General features: G+C 39.5%; 1 long non-coding RNA gene across 1 annotated transcript; it reads left to right on the top strand.

Moving 5' to 3' along the window:
• Positions 1–392: 392 nt before the first annotated feature.
• LOC134336675 (uncharacterized) lies at positions 393–10,688 on the top strand. The gene is made up of 3 exons (XR_010015847.1): positions 393–566; positions 8,529–8,572; positions 10,493–10,688. It is a non-coding gene; the product is annotated as an uncharacterized LOC134336675 (long non-coding RNA).
• The last annotated feature ends 3,114 nt before the right edge of the window (positions 10,689–13,802 follow it).

Consider the following 13,802-nt stretch of genomic DNA (forward strand, 5'->3'; position numbering starts at 1 on the left):
CTGTTTGGCAGTGCAAGTGATGAGAATACAAGCTGCATCATCCTGACAGATGACAGATTCAAAGAACCATTGGCACTCTCCCAGACCAGAGCATTAGACAGGCCTGCAATCTGGTGAATGCAACACTCTTCCATTGGCATTAGTACCTGTGGTACCATGCCAGTCGATCCAGTAACAGACACCCAGCTGCTATATGCGGGTGGAGTGAGCTTTCTTTAAAAGCATATGGAATTCCTCTGAATTCCACATGTCGCCACAGAGACAGAATCCTTTTCTGATGAACTGTGCAACACACACAAAATGCTGGAGGAACTCAGCAGGCCAGGCAGCACCTATGGAAAGGAGTAAACATCTTGGGCCGAGACCCTTCATCCAGTCCTAATGAAGGGTCTCAGCCCAAAACGTTAACTGTTTACTCTTTTCTGTAGATGCCACCTGGCCTGCTGAGTTCCTTCAGCATTTTGTGTGTGGTGCTTGGATTTCCAGATTCAGCTGACGTACCATGGATTGTTTGTGCCTGTTGAAATGGAGACAAGAATAGAGGCTACACAACAGTAAACGCTTTGGTAAGGACTTCCATGTACTTCTTGACATCTCTGAAGGCCTTCTGGCATTTTGGAAAATGTGCTGAGACATTTGATACTATTGGTTCAGCCTTCTCATGTGAACTACCCTATCACCTGTATCCTTTACTTTTGAACTATTGTATGATTATTTCGGTATCTGTTGTCCTAACTCCCTTACCCCCAACTGCCAGAGCCTTCCAATATTAGATGTCATACCATGTGATGTAGATAGCTTTGAATACTGCACTGTACCCCCAATGATGCCAGAAAAGCTAAGGTCTGTTTGGATGTATGAAATAGATTGAGGGTCTCATACCCTTACCACATCAGATCAAGATTAAGGATTTGTTGACTAATTTAGTTCTCTCTGAATTCTGTATTGAGAATTGCTAAAAATCATTGTTTGTATGGGGGGGGGGCATTTAGGGCGTAAATAGGCAGAAGAACCAACAGTACAATTCAAGGAAGAGGCACTGAAAGAGTTTAGATATTTGCCCATTGTTATCCATTATTAATTCTGATTTTGTATATGTGCAGGCTCTTTGGTACCCAAGCCCATAATTGCCAACTCACCAGGTATGATGCTAGATATGCTAGGTTATTTACCATGTGCTGAACCATGCAATATAACTTTGTAATCCCAAAGCAAAGATTAAAATTGTTCTACATTTAATGAAAGAATTGGACACATCAGTGTGCTCATCCATTGTTCATCGTAGTTCAGGAATCATCAGACAGTTTTTAAAGATTATTGCACTCACCTTGACCAAGTGAGCAAGATCAATTTGCCAACTCCCTTACCACTCAGCCCTGATGAAGGGACTTGGCCTGAAATGTTGAATTTTTATTCTTTTCCATAGATGCTGCCTGGCCTGCTGAGTTCCTCCAGTATTTTGTGTTGTGGGAATTATTAGAATGGTACAGTTAGCCAATAAAAAAAATGAACACATGTGATTAAATGTGTACCACAGAGGCAATGAGTAGGGAGAATGTACAAAGTGTGAAGAAGATTTATTAGGTAAGGACAGACCATGAGATGGGATAAGATACATGAGCTGTGGAGTCAGCACACTAAAATTTCCTTCCCTCTTCATTTTCTCCCCAAAGGAAGGAACTTGTAATAAAACATAGTTAACATCATAATGTGAGCACCATCCATTTAGAGATGCCCTACCCTATAAAGAGATGATATTTCCCACCAAGAGAGCAACAAATACTTGCAGGGCTGGTGATTCTGGGAAAGTTGGATCGTCAGTTCTGAGGAAGGACAAACTTCTTTGAAAATGGGGACATTTAAGTGAAAGAGTATGGAAAGCAATGAGCTTAACATTCTTGGCTAAAATGAATATTGGGGAAGTAAAACAAGAGGGAAGAGATAGCTGGCACATTCCTTCAACAATAAGATTGCAGTTGATAGTTCATCAGCAGTAATTGGTTAAAATTAACAATGAGAGATGAAATTAAACTCTTGGCAAATCTGTAAATAGCAGGGCCTGGTTATTTCTGGTAATATTCCTGAAAGCCGCACGGACACAGAATGGAAGGAGTCATTTCTTCTTAAATTTAAGTTAGTAACCAAGGGCATAGAGTTAAGATAATCAGTCAAAGATGTGGAGATCAGCTGAAAAAAGGTTTTCTCCTATAGGACAATGATGTTATTGACCTTGTTGGCTGGAAGGATTATGGAATCAGAAACCATAACCACACTTATAAAAAGTATTGATGCTGATTCTGATGAGGATGGAAATAATGTAATGGCAACACGCCCCCTTTGACATGTAGAAGTCAAAGGGGATTGCAGAATGCTGATGAATAAGATCAAACTGCAGCAGCTGTCCCTATCACCACTGAGACCACCATCGATAACTACCCTACCACTAAGGTAGAGGATTTAGCCCAAAGGCTGTGTCAGCAACCAGGGAAATCTTTGCCCAGTTGGCTCGGCTGCCTATGGGATCTAGGAGCCTCCCAACTGCTTTTAATGTGTAGGAACTGATTCAGTTAGAGTCATTAACCGTGGGCCCATTGATCCTGGTGGAACTGTGGGCTGGTCAAGCTGACGGAGCTGAACACTCCCTGTGCACAGTGGTCATACAGCTGTCCATGTTTGCTACCCTTCCCCTTTGGATTGGGATGTGTCTCCCCATTCCTGGAAAACCCCCCAGATGTTATTTCACACCTCCGTGAGATGGCAACACAATTTGCCATTTATAATAATAATGCCTTTCATGACCCTGAAGCTGCCCCTTTTCTCTTGGTATGCACACCCGATTGATGGAATGGGTGCCCTCATGGTGGAGAGGCAGCTTGTTGGCTCTGTTAGGAACAGCTGTGGGTCAAACTGTTACAGAGCACAGGAAGAATGGAACTAAGAATGCCCCAACGCAACCGATGACTGTGCCTCAACAGTATCAAAGGGCCCCCCGTCCCATCTTAGTAGATGGTGCACCTACTAGTGTTCTTTACGTGTTATACAGTGAGCATTGTGACCCAGGTGAGTTGAATTCCATAGGCCAGACAAAGGGACCAGTCACTGGAATGTAATGTTAGTCTGAAAAAGCAGAATGTTCCCTGGATATATCTGGACTTGGGTGAATTGGACCATCGATGGCAAATTTCTCAGCCTATCACATAGGTGTATGGCCAGGGCTCCAGGACCACAGCTGTTGCTATGGCAACTCATATTTCCGTGTCCTGAAGGGAGACCTGAGGCCATAGCTATCTATTACCCGTTGGTGGTCAGACAATAATAAATAGAAGGGAATTGCCCTTTGATGCACATACCCATAAGGAAGGGTGTGCACAAGAGTTTATTTGTCATGTGTAAGTGATATATTTCTGAGCAAGCATCACAGAGACAAGAAGGAATTAGTAAAATATATGAACTGCTTGCTGAATTCCCTCAGGATAGTCACCCAGACCTGAAGCTACTCCAGCCGAAGTCTTGCCTGTTGCATGGGGTGTTCCCATTGATCTTCTGACTCCTGCTCAGCAGCAACACCAACAGCTCTGCGATACAGAAGAATGGTCGTCATTGCTGGAAGGCTGCTTCCTTCAGCTCTTTCACCTAACACGTTCTGAAGGAAGGCTCTGATGGTTTGAGTCAATATGCACAGCTTGTAGGGGTGCAGACTGTTATTATGCATGAAATCGAAGGAAGCCATATTTATACCGATTCTTGGGCTTTTGCTAATGGACTTGCTGTCTCGTTGCCCCAGTGGAATCAGCAGGCTTATACTGTTAAGGTATGAACCTTATGGGGAGCGGAGTTATGGAAGGACATTTGGAACTGATCATCCCATGTTACCAATACTGTTTACCCATGTCAATGCCCATTTGAAAGATGACTTGCTAATGGCAAGATTTAAAAATATTGCTGACAAACTCGCTTGTGTTGACATGAAGATATCCAGCAAATATTGTTATTGCCACTTGCTTGGTAGGCCCTTGAGAATTCTTGTTATTTGGTGGTGCAGGGAATGGTGGAGTGGTCTAGGCAGCTGGGATTGTTCTTTTCAACTGATATAGCTTGTGCAGCTGTGGGGAATTGTGGGCAATGTTCATAAATTAAGGACCACTGAATGAATATGGACGAGGTACCGTGGGAGTGCCCCTGTTCTGATTTAGCAAATGGTTTACTGTATTTACTGCAGAGCAGCAATGGCATGCGTTTCTGGGGAAAATGAGGAAGGTACAGGACATGTGTATTCCAAAAATGAAGAAATACTCAAATGGTAAAATAGTACAATCATGGCTGACAAGGGAAGTCAAAGCTATTGTAAAAGCAAAAGAAAAGGCACACAACAAAGCAAAAATTAGTGGGAAGATAGAGGATTGGGAAGTTTTTAAAAATCTACAGAGAGCAACCAAAAAAATATTAGAAGGAAAATGATGAAATATGAAAGTGGATAGTAAAAGTTTTTTCAAGCATGTTAAAAATAAAAGAGAAATGATAGTGGATATAGCACTGCTAGAAAATGAGGTGGGGAACTTAATAACAGGGGACAAGGAGATGGCTTATGCACTAAATGAGTATTTTGTGACAGTCCTCACTGTGGAAGACACGAGCAGTATGCCTGATTTTGTAGTGTGTGAAGGAAGTGGGTGCAGTTACTGTTACAAGAGACAAGGTGCTTAAAAAGCCAAAGACCTAAAGGTACATAGGTCACCCAGACCAGAGGAATTGCACCCTAGGGTTCTGAAAGAGGTAGTGTTAGAGGTTGTGGTGGCATTAGAAATAATCTTTCAAAAATCATTGAACTCTGGCATGGTGCCAGAGGACTGGAAAATTGCAAATGTTACTCCACTCTTTAAGAAAGGAGGAAGGCAGCAGAAAGGAAATTATAGACCAGTTAGCCTGACCTCAGTGGTTGGGAAGATGTTAGAGTCAATTGTTAAGGATGAGGTGATGGAGTATTTGGTGACACAGGACAAGATAGTACAAAGTCAGCATGATTTCCTTCAGGGAAAAACCTGCCTGATGAACCTGTTGGAATTCTTTGAGGAGATTACAAGTAGAACAGATAAAGGGGATGCAGTGGATGTTGCATATTTGGACTTTCAGAAGGCCTTTGATAAAGTACCACACATGAGGTGCTTACCAAGTTAAGAGCCCATGGTATTACAGGAAAGTTACTAATAAGGTTAGAGCATTGGCTGATTGGTAAGAGGCCGCAAGTGGGAATAAAAGGATCCTTTTCTGTTTGATTGCCACTGACTAATGGTGTTCCGCAGGGGCAGCACTACTTTTTAAGCTGTATATAAATTATTGAGATGATGGAATAGATGGCTTTCTTGCCAAGTTTTCAGATAATACGAAGATTGATGGAGGGGCAGGCAGTGTTGAGGAAACAAGTAGGATGCAGAAGGACTTAGACAGATTAGGAGAATGGGCAAGAAAGTGGCAAATGAAATACAATGTTGGAAAATGTATGGTCATGCACTTTGGTAGTAGAAATAAATGTGCGGACTATTTTCTAAATGGGGAGAAAATCCAGTAATCTGAGATGCAGAGGGACTTGGGAGTGCTTGTGCAGAACGCCCTGAAGGTTAACTTGCAGGTTGAGTTGATGCAGAGGAAGGCAAATGCCATATTAGCATTTCTGATTTGATGGAGATGGATGTGAAAGCACAGAGGAACATCTGGAAAAATTTCTGAGACGCTCGTTCGCTGCTGTCGTTACTGCGCGGTTGGGAACTTTTCGGAGGGAAGGCCTCAAAATCCACGGCTTTGCCTGCTGTTGGCAACCGAGATGGAGGTCAAATCGTTCGGATAGAGATGGTGCTCAGTACTTGGTGTCGGAGAGCTGATCGGAGGCTCGAAGTTTTTGGATGAATCAGAGTCAGACCGTGGTCAGGTATGGCAGGGAGAGTTTTTCTTCCTTCTCCCATCTGCGTGAGATGTGGGACATTTGAGAGACTTTGAACTTTTACTGTGCTCATGGACTTCTTCATCAAGTTATGGTATTGTTGCACTGTTATAACTATATGTTATAATTATGTGGTTTTGTTAGTTTTTTTCGGTCTTGGTCTGTCCTGTGTTTTGTGATATCACACCGGAGGAAATATTGTATCATTTCTTAATACATGCATTACTAAATGACAATAAAAGAGGACTGTGTGTCTTCATAATCTAAATAATCTAAATTTCAAGAGGTCTAGAATACAAGAACAAGGATGGGATGCTGAGGCTTTATAAGGCATTGGTGAGGCCTCACCTTGAGCATTGTGAACGGTTTTGAGCCCCTCATCTTAGAAAAGATGTGCTGGCATTGGAGATGGTCCAGAGGAGGTTCACAACGATGATTTCAGGAATGAAAGAGTTATCATACGAGGCACATTTGATGGCTCTGGGTCTGTACTTGCTGGAATTCAGAAGGATGAAGGGGGATCTCATTGAAACCTTTCGAATGTTGAAAGGCCTTGACAGAGTAGATGTGGACAGGATGTTTCCCACAGTGGGAGAGTCTAGGACAAGAGGGCACAGCTTCAGGATAGAGAGGCACCCTTTCAAAACAGAGATTCTTTAGTCATAGGTGGTGAATTTGTGGAATTTGTTACCACAGGAGGCTGTGGAGGCCAGGTCGTTGGGTATATCTAAGGAAAAGAATGATAGGCTCTTGACTGGACATGGCATCAAAGGTTAGGGGAGAAGACCGGAAACAGGGTTGAGGAGGAGATTAAAAAAAAAAGATCAGCCACGATTGAATGGCGGAGCAGACTCGACGGGCCAGATGGCCTAATTCTACTCCTATGTCATATGATCTTATGGTTTTATATTGGTCCCCTTCTTTTACAGAAGTGATTCTGGTATCTCCTTACTAAGGTGGACACTTATACTGTTTTTTTAATGGCAACCCCTACTGTTAAAGCTAATCGGGATGGTACCCTTTGGGGATTAGAACATCTTGTTTCCGCATATGGCAAACTCCTTGAAATTCAATTCAATAATGGTTCGCATTTTTCAGATTCCAGGATACAAGCATATCCTATCTTCAACAGTGCATGGTGGGTCTTCCATACCTTATCTGAATGGTGTCGTGGTTTCTCATTTCTCACAAACGACAAAGAGACGCAGAAAATCCTTCAAGAAGTTTTAAACTTTAACTTGCAAATCAAAGCTGAGACAATCAGAAAGCTAGTCGCTGTCTGCCCCCCGAGGCTTATATACAGCACTTTTTATAGCAATTTCCTATCTTAGCTACATCATCATATCCAGTCGGCCTGTGATTACATATCATCAATATACCCACTCTCGACTTTCCACTATTGTTTTACTCCCCAATTTAATTATGTCCTAGTTTACATTTTAGACCAGGTGTCCCCTCATCCCTAACCACAGTTATTTCTTAATTAGTCTTATTTTGACATACTGCCACATATTTCATTACCTTACTCGCCACCGTTATCTTTCTACTTGGTTTCATTCTAGTTCTCTTCATGAATTAATAGTGATTAGGTCAAAAGTCATGGCTACATAGTGAATACCCTCTATTCAGCTAGCAGTGGTTACATAGTAAATATAGAAAATATAATGTGTGCATTCGAGTAAATACTGAAATACTGTTGAGTAAATACTGTAATACATATATAGTAAATATAGAAAATACAATGTATGCGTTTACATTTTCCAATAATGGTTACCTGTCCTTCCCTATGTTTTGTATAATTTGAACAACTGCCCCCTGAAAGAGGTACCCGCTCTTTATTACTGACAGGACAACCTAGTTCTTTTGTTCTTGATGGCACAACTGAATGCATTGATAAAGAGCCGATTCAATTCTACAAGTGGGGTAAAGTGTTTGTGACATACTCGTCTTCCCCTCCAGTGGGGGGTGAGATTATAGCCGACAGACGAGGAAATACATATTGGGTGATGATACAAGGACAGGCCCTTCTTGTGTAGATAAGGGTAAACTGACGGGGGGGGGCGGGGAGGGGGGATGAAAACATTTCCAACTATCTCTCTGCTTTTATTTTTAAAGGTTCCTGCCAGAAATTTGCTTTGTTCTGTTTCAATACTTGTCTTGTAATTTGTTGGATGTTGAGACCCAACAAGCCACTGATTAACTTGTGATTTGTGAAGACGATATTGTTTTGGGAAGAGACATATATATTATGTTATATGTGCTAATTGAGGGCCTTAAAGTGTGAGAGAATTTTATAAACCTAGAGTGGCTGGCCTCATGCAACGTTTTTCTGTGAAACAAATAAAGTGCCCACTTGATTGTAATTTAACTCTTGGATCCCTGATCACAATGTTGTGTTTTTAAATCTTACTCACCCTGTTTGCATTGTCAACAAGTTGTTGATACTATCCCCTAAGGAATGAGGATGTATATTTTAATGTGAATCTTGAGGTTAATTATTGGACTTGTATCATTTCTCATATTTTAATAAATGTGAAAATATTAGTTTTAATCATCCAAGAGTTATTGACATGTATTTCTTTGTTTTAAACAGAAGGAAGAGCTTTATGTGTCTATAACCTACCAGACATTCAAAAGGTGGGTGTGTCATATTAAATTTTGTAAAACATTGAATGAATGTCTGGAGATCGAAATGATAATTTAGCTCTTTCTGATCCTGTAGCATGTTGGTAGTGTTTATGAAGTGGCTATACAAGGTAAACACTGAAAGTCTGTTAATATCCGTAGAATATCCATAACTGGATTCTTTCTTCGTCTCAGGCATCATTAATTGAGAATTCTATCAAGTTAGCTTGATGAATTCTTTCGGATTCTGGCTTAGCACTTGTATGTAATATTAATGTTCTTTTGGAAGTCCAAAGAAATGTTGTGTGCTATGAGATAATGGAGAGTGACCATTATAGCGCTTAATTGTTTTATAGGGGTATGAATGAAAGAAATCAGGCTGAATTAATGTAAGAACAAAGAGCTTATCTGTCAAATAGTTGATCTGCACTTGTGAAACTCGTACTTATTGGAGTGCCCCGTACTGTTGGTTGGACTTCAACTGAGGGTCAGAAATTGCAAACAGTGTCTTCAAAGATTCAAAGTACATTTACTATCAAAGTATGTATACAGAATACAGCCCTGAGATTTGTCTTCCTACTGGCAGCCATGGAACAAAGATACGCCCTGCAATCCATTCAAGAAAACATCAAACACCCTAAGTGAAAAAAGGACAGATTGTGCAAACAGCAAAAAAAGAACAATCAACACATAGAGCATCAAACGTTGAGTCCAGCAGTATTCATTTTAGTCCAGTTCAGAACTGTGCCACTAGCCCACTGCAGGCCATAAAGCCAATCTTCACCAAGGTGCCCCAGTCTGCATCCATTGCCCCAATCAAAAGCAGTAAAAAAAAGAGTCACCAGAATCCAGCAACACACACACAACATGAACCTCAAAGTCCCCCTAATGCATCCACAGCCTTGCCGATCAACCATTGCAATGAAGATCCCAACACTCCTACATTTTTCTCCAACAGCAACTAGTGAAAGGGAGAGGAAGACCAGTGAAACGCAGGCGGATGGTGCTGAACACCACCCATTGTCCACTTTCATCCTTGTCAACTTCAACCTTGCTTGAAGGCTCAATGGGAGAGAAGCAATAGAGTTGATCATGGGCTTGCACCCCGTCTCCAGCCTTCCTGGCCTGCAGACGTCATTGAACTTCCTCGGAGATGGCAAAGAGCCAGAATGCTCAATCGGTCCAAGAACACACCATCAAAATGTAAATCACGGGTTCTAATTGCACACAGCTTAGTAGTAGAATCGTATTTAAAAGAAGAAGTGAAAGATGTAGTTCTATGAACTGTCTGCAGGATGTCGCCAATGGTCACATTGTTTGCAGGCACTATCTTGAGGATTCCTAAATCTTCCTAAATGCTTGCTTTCCCATTTTAAATAAATTTAAACATCCCTCATCAACCAGGTATGTAAATATTGACATCCATATCTTCCTTCCTCACATGTGAGTCTTCAATTCTGATCAGCGGGCCTTTAAACAATGACAGATGACAGATGTGGACTTGCTCAATAATAGCTGCTTCAAAATCTATTCTCCGTACTCCTTCCTAATAAAGTTGTAATTTGCCCTCCCCCAATTTAGCAATAATCCCCCAACACACCCACTAAGGTCCAGACTTATCATTATTTACATCCACTTTAAAACTTAAGGTGTTACAGTCACTATTCTTTAAATATGCTCCCTTTGAAACTGCCATCACCTGACAAGGATTGTTTCCCAAAATAAGGTCTAATATAGCCCCTAAACAAGCTGTACTATTGTTCAAAGAAGCCTTCTTGGATGTATCTAACAAGTTCTGCCTTGTCTAAGCCTCTTGGGCTAATTAAGTTGCAGTTATTATTGCAGAATTTAGAATCAGCCACTTCAGCAACTCTGTTTACTTTACCTTTTTCCATTATCTGTCTACATATCTGTTCCTTTATCTTCCACTAGCTACTGGGAGGCAGCATTCATCACTAAGGACCCCTACCGTCCAGCTCATACTCTCTTCTCACTGCTGCACAGGAGCCTTAGATCCCACACCACCAGGTTGAGAAGCAGTTCATCCATCAAGCTCCTGAAGCAGTGCTGATAACTTCATTCACTTCAACTCTGAGCTGATTCCACAATCTATGGACTCACTTTCACGGTCTGCAACCCCTGTTCTCAATATTTATTGTGTATTTATTTGTTCAATTTTTGTGTTTGCACAATTTATTGTCTTGTTTGTTTGTCCATCCTTGTTGTGTGCAGTTTTTCATTGGTTATATTGTGTTTCTCTGTACTTAATGTGAATGCCCACAAGAAAATGAATCTCAGGGTAGTATATGGTGACATACATGTACTGGGATAATAACTTCTCTTTGACCTTTGGATCCCATCAGTATGATGTCCTCTTTCTTGTTGCCTCTCTACCCTTTTGTATAATCAACCATGGTCCATGTACTCAAATGTTTATATAGTCAAGGCATCTTAAATATAGACATTTAATTCCTTTCTTTTGTACTATTTGATTCAAAAAATAATCAGTTGAATAGCCTGGCAAATAGCTTTGTAAACAAAACTTAAACGGTAATAATCATTGTTAACTTGATAAATGCAAGTATAAACAAATATTACTGTAATTAACTAATTCACTTCTGATAACTTAAGCTTTTTCTCCTGAATTTTAAGGAGTAGCATGTCTATGGCCACGTTTTATCAGCCGAGTCTCTGTATTATAACTCTGTCATAGTATGTACTACCTTTTTGCTTCTTTACAATTTCTTTTGCCATGGTCAAAGCTCTTTGGTTGGATATTGATGAGACATGCAGCAAGAATATGTAAGGATTTTTATCTGTTTTTTTCTCTTTGAAAATGTAAATGGCTATTGGACCAACAACAATTATTTATATGTTTGTTTATTAGTAAGAAAAATGCAGTATATACTGTTAGTATGATAAAATGGACCCTTGACCTCAAAATCTAACTTGTTATAACCTTGTGCCTCATTGTCTAACTGCAGTGTGTTTTCTTTGCAACTGTAACATTGGTTGTTTGTCCATCTTGTTGTGCATGGTTTTTTAATGATTTTGTTGTTTTTCTTTGCATTTACTGTGAATGCCCATAAGAAAATTAATCTCTGAGTTGTATGTGATGACATACTGTCTATGTAATTTGATAATAAATATGCTTTGAATTTTTGATCAATACATAAAATAAGCTTTTCACTCTCGTACATTGGTACATATTGCACAACTAAAATAAACCCATTTACAATGCAACATGTATATGTCTTGAATTTTATCCGTGTTCTCAAACACTCTTATAGTAGAGGTAATACAATGTATTTGGACTTCGAAATTTAATTTCTGAATTTGAGAATCATGTGTTGTTGTTTTTATATGTTGATTGGAGATGAATACTTAGGTTAATAAAAATCATCATAATTATTTGTATAGGTAAACCAAGAAATTTATAAAGATTAAAAAATCAAAGCAGGTTGTGAAGTTAATATTTCACCTGGTAATGTAATAATTCTGCAGAAACAAGGAAGCAGTTTGCAGATAAAATTAAATCTGATATTGGTAGTATAATTGCAGCAATTGCTGAATAGTATACGCTATTTAAAACTCTATTTTATACTAACGACGTTTATCTTCATTGCTGGATTTAATGGCCTTTAACTGCATAGCTCTTAAGTCAATAGTAATAGCAAGGATCAGATACCTACTCTGTGTTATGACCTAAAGAAAAAGGCATTCTTTGTCTGAATACATGAATAACAGTCTTTCAGATTGTGGGGCAATAACATAGTCGAGCAGGGGTGGCAAACCTACACAGCCCTTTGATTCTTTAAGCCCCACTGATAATAAAAAATGCATAATGATTATCTTTACTGCCAAATGCAGCAGCAAATGATTTTTATAACCCAAGAGCAGGGAGATGGTTTCAGAGGAAATGTCTCACACAGGCTCGGTGTAAACTAGATGATTACAAGAACTTGTAACATTGTATGATGTGTTTGGAAATCCTCGCAGACATTGTGCACACATCAGTATCTGGATAGTAAACAGTTACAATAACAAAACTATTTAGAAATTATGTTATTTTTCAGTTGTCTTTTTAATATTAATATTTTCTGAGCAGGTTTTCTAAAATACATTTTTTCAATCTGTCTCTGTCATAATTTTATTAACAGTTAAACAATGAATATACATAAGCAACAAGAATCATCCTCTTCCCTTAAAAAATCCATAATTATTGCTACTAACTCATTAATCAATGAAAATAACTGCTCAAAATTACCATGGCATTTAAGAAAAATTTTTGAACATTATTACCAATTTGGGCACATGTTCTCAAAACAATTCACCACCCCCTTGTCTAGGGACAGAACTGATTAAAAGGGGGGAGGAACAAATGAATTGAACCTTTTGATATGTAAACATGATAGCTAAAGCAATTGTAATTGTTGGCTTTTATTTCATATACTGTATGAATCAAGGCCATATTAGTCACCTTATGGACACAGATGTTCACCAAAGTTTAAATTTATATTAAATATTTCTTCAAGCAAAACTGTTTCGGATTATCATAATAATAATTTCTCAGTTACTGCAGCAAGATGCTTTATTGTTTCTTGTCAGATTTATAGTGATCACATTAGTCAGCCAGTCTACTTACAAACGTGCAATGGAGCTGCTAATCCATAAATCTTCTTTTTGAGGTGACTGTTGCAACATTTTACCTGAAAATAACAATGAAGATCACTGGACAGCATATTGCATTGCAATAATGCAAAGTTTAGCCTGTGCATCCCTAGAAACGATATCTTTTTTCATTTCAGGAGCAAAGAAAATAGTTTTCATTACATCTGACGAGGATTGCTTACTTGAAGCATTCTTGCTATTTTTCACAGGTGTTGCCTGTCCTGTATTTTTCTGTTTTAATTGGATAATTTGTAATCTAGAAGTCCAAGGTGTAGCAAAGGCTTCTCAGGAAATGGAAGTAAGCAGTGCTGAGTGGCCAATGTTCAGCCTTGACCTCTGCTGCTGCCTGTGTGGTGTGTACACATTCTCCCTGTGACTACGTGGGTTTCCAATAGATACTCAGGTTTCCACCCACATCTCAAAAATACGGAATTTGATGTGTTACTCAGCCATGATCATTCACCGCTGGTGTGTTGGTGAATGTGGAATCTGAGGAGAATTGATATAAATGGTGGGAGAAATTTAGTGTAGGATTAATATCAATTGATGCTTGATGGTTTGCATTGACTAG

Source organism: Mobula hypostoma, chromosome 2 (assembly GCF_963921235.1).
Source record: "Mobula hypostoma chromosome 2, sMobHyp1.1, whole genome shotgun sequence".
Classification (NCBI taxonomy): domain Eukaryota; kingdom Metazoa; phylum Chordata; class Chondrichthyes; order Myliobatiformes; family Myliobatidae; genus Mobula; species Mobula hypostoma.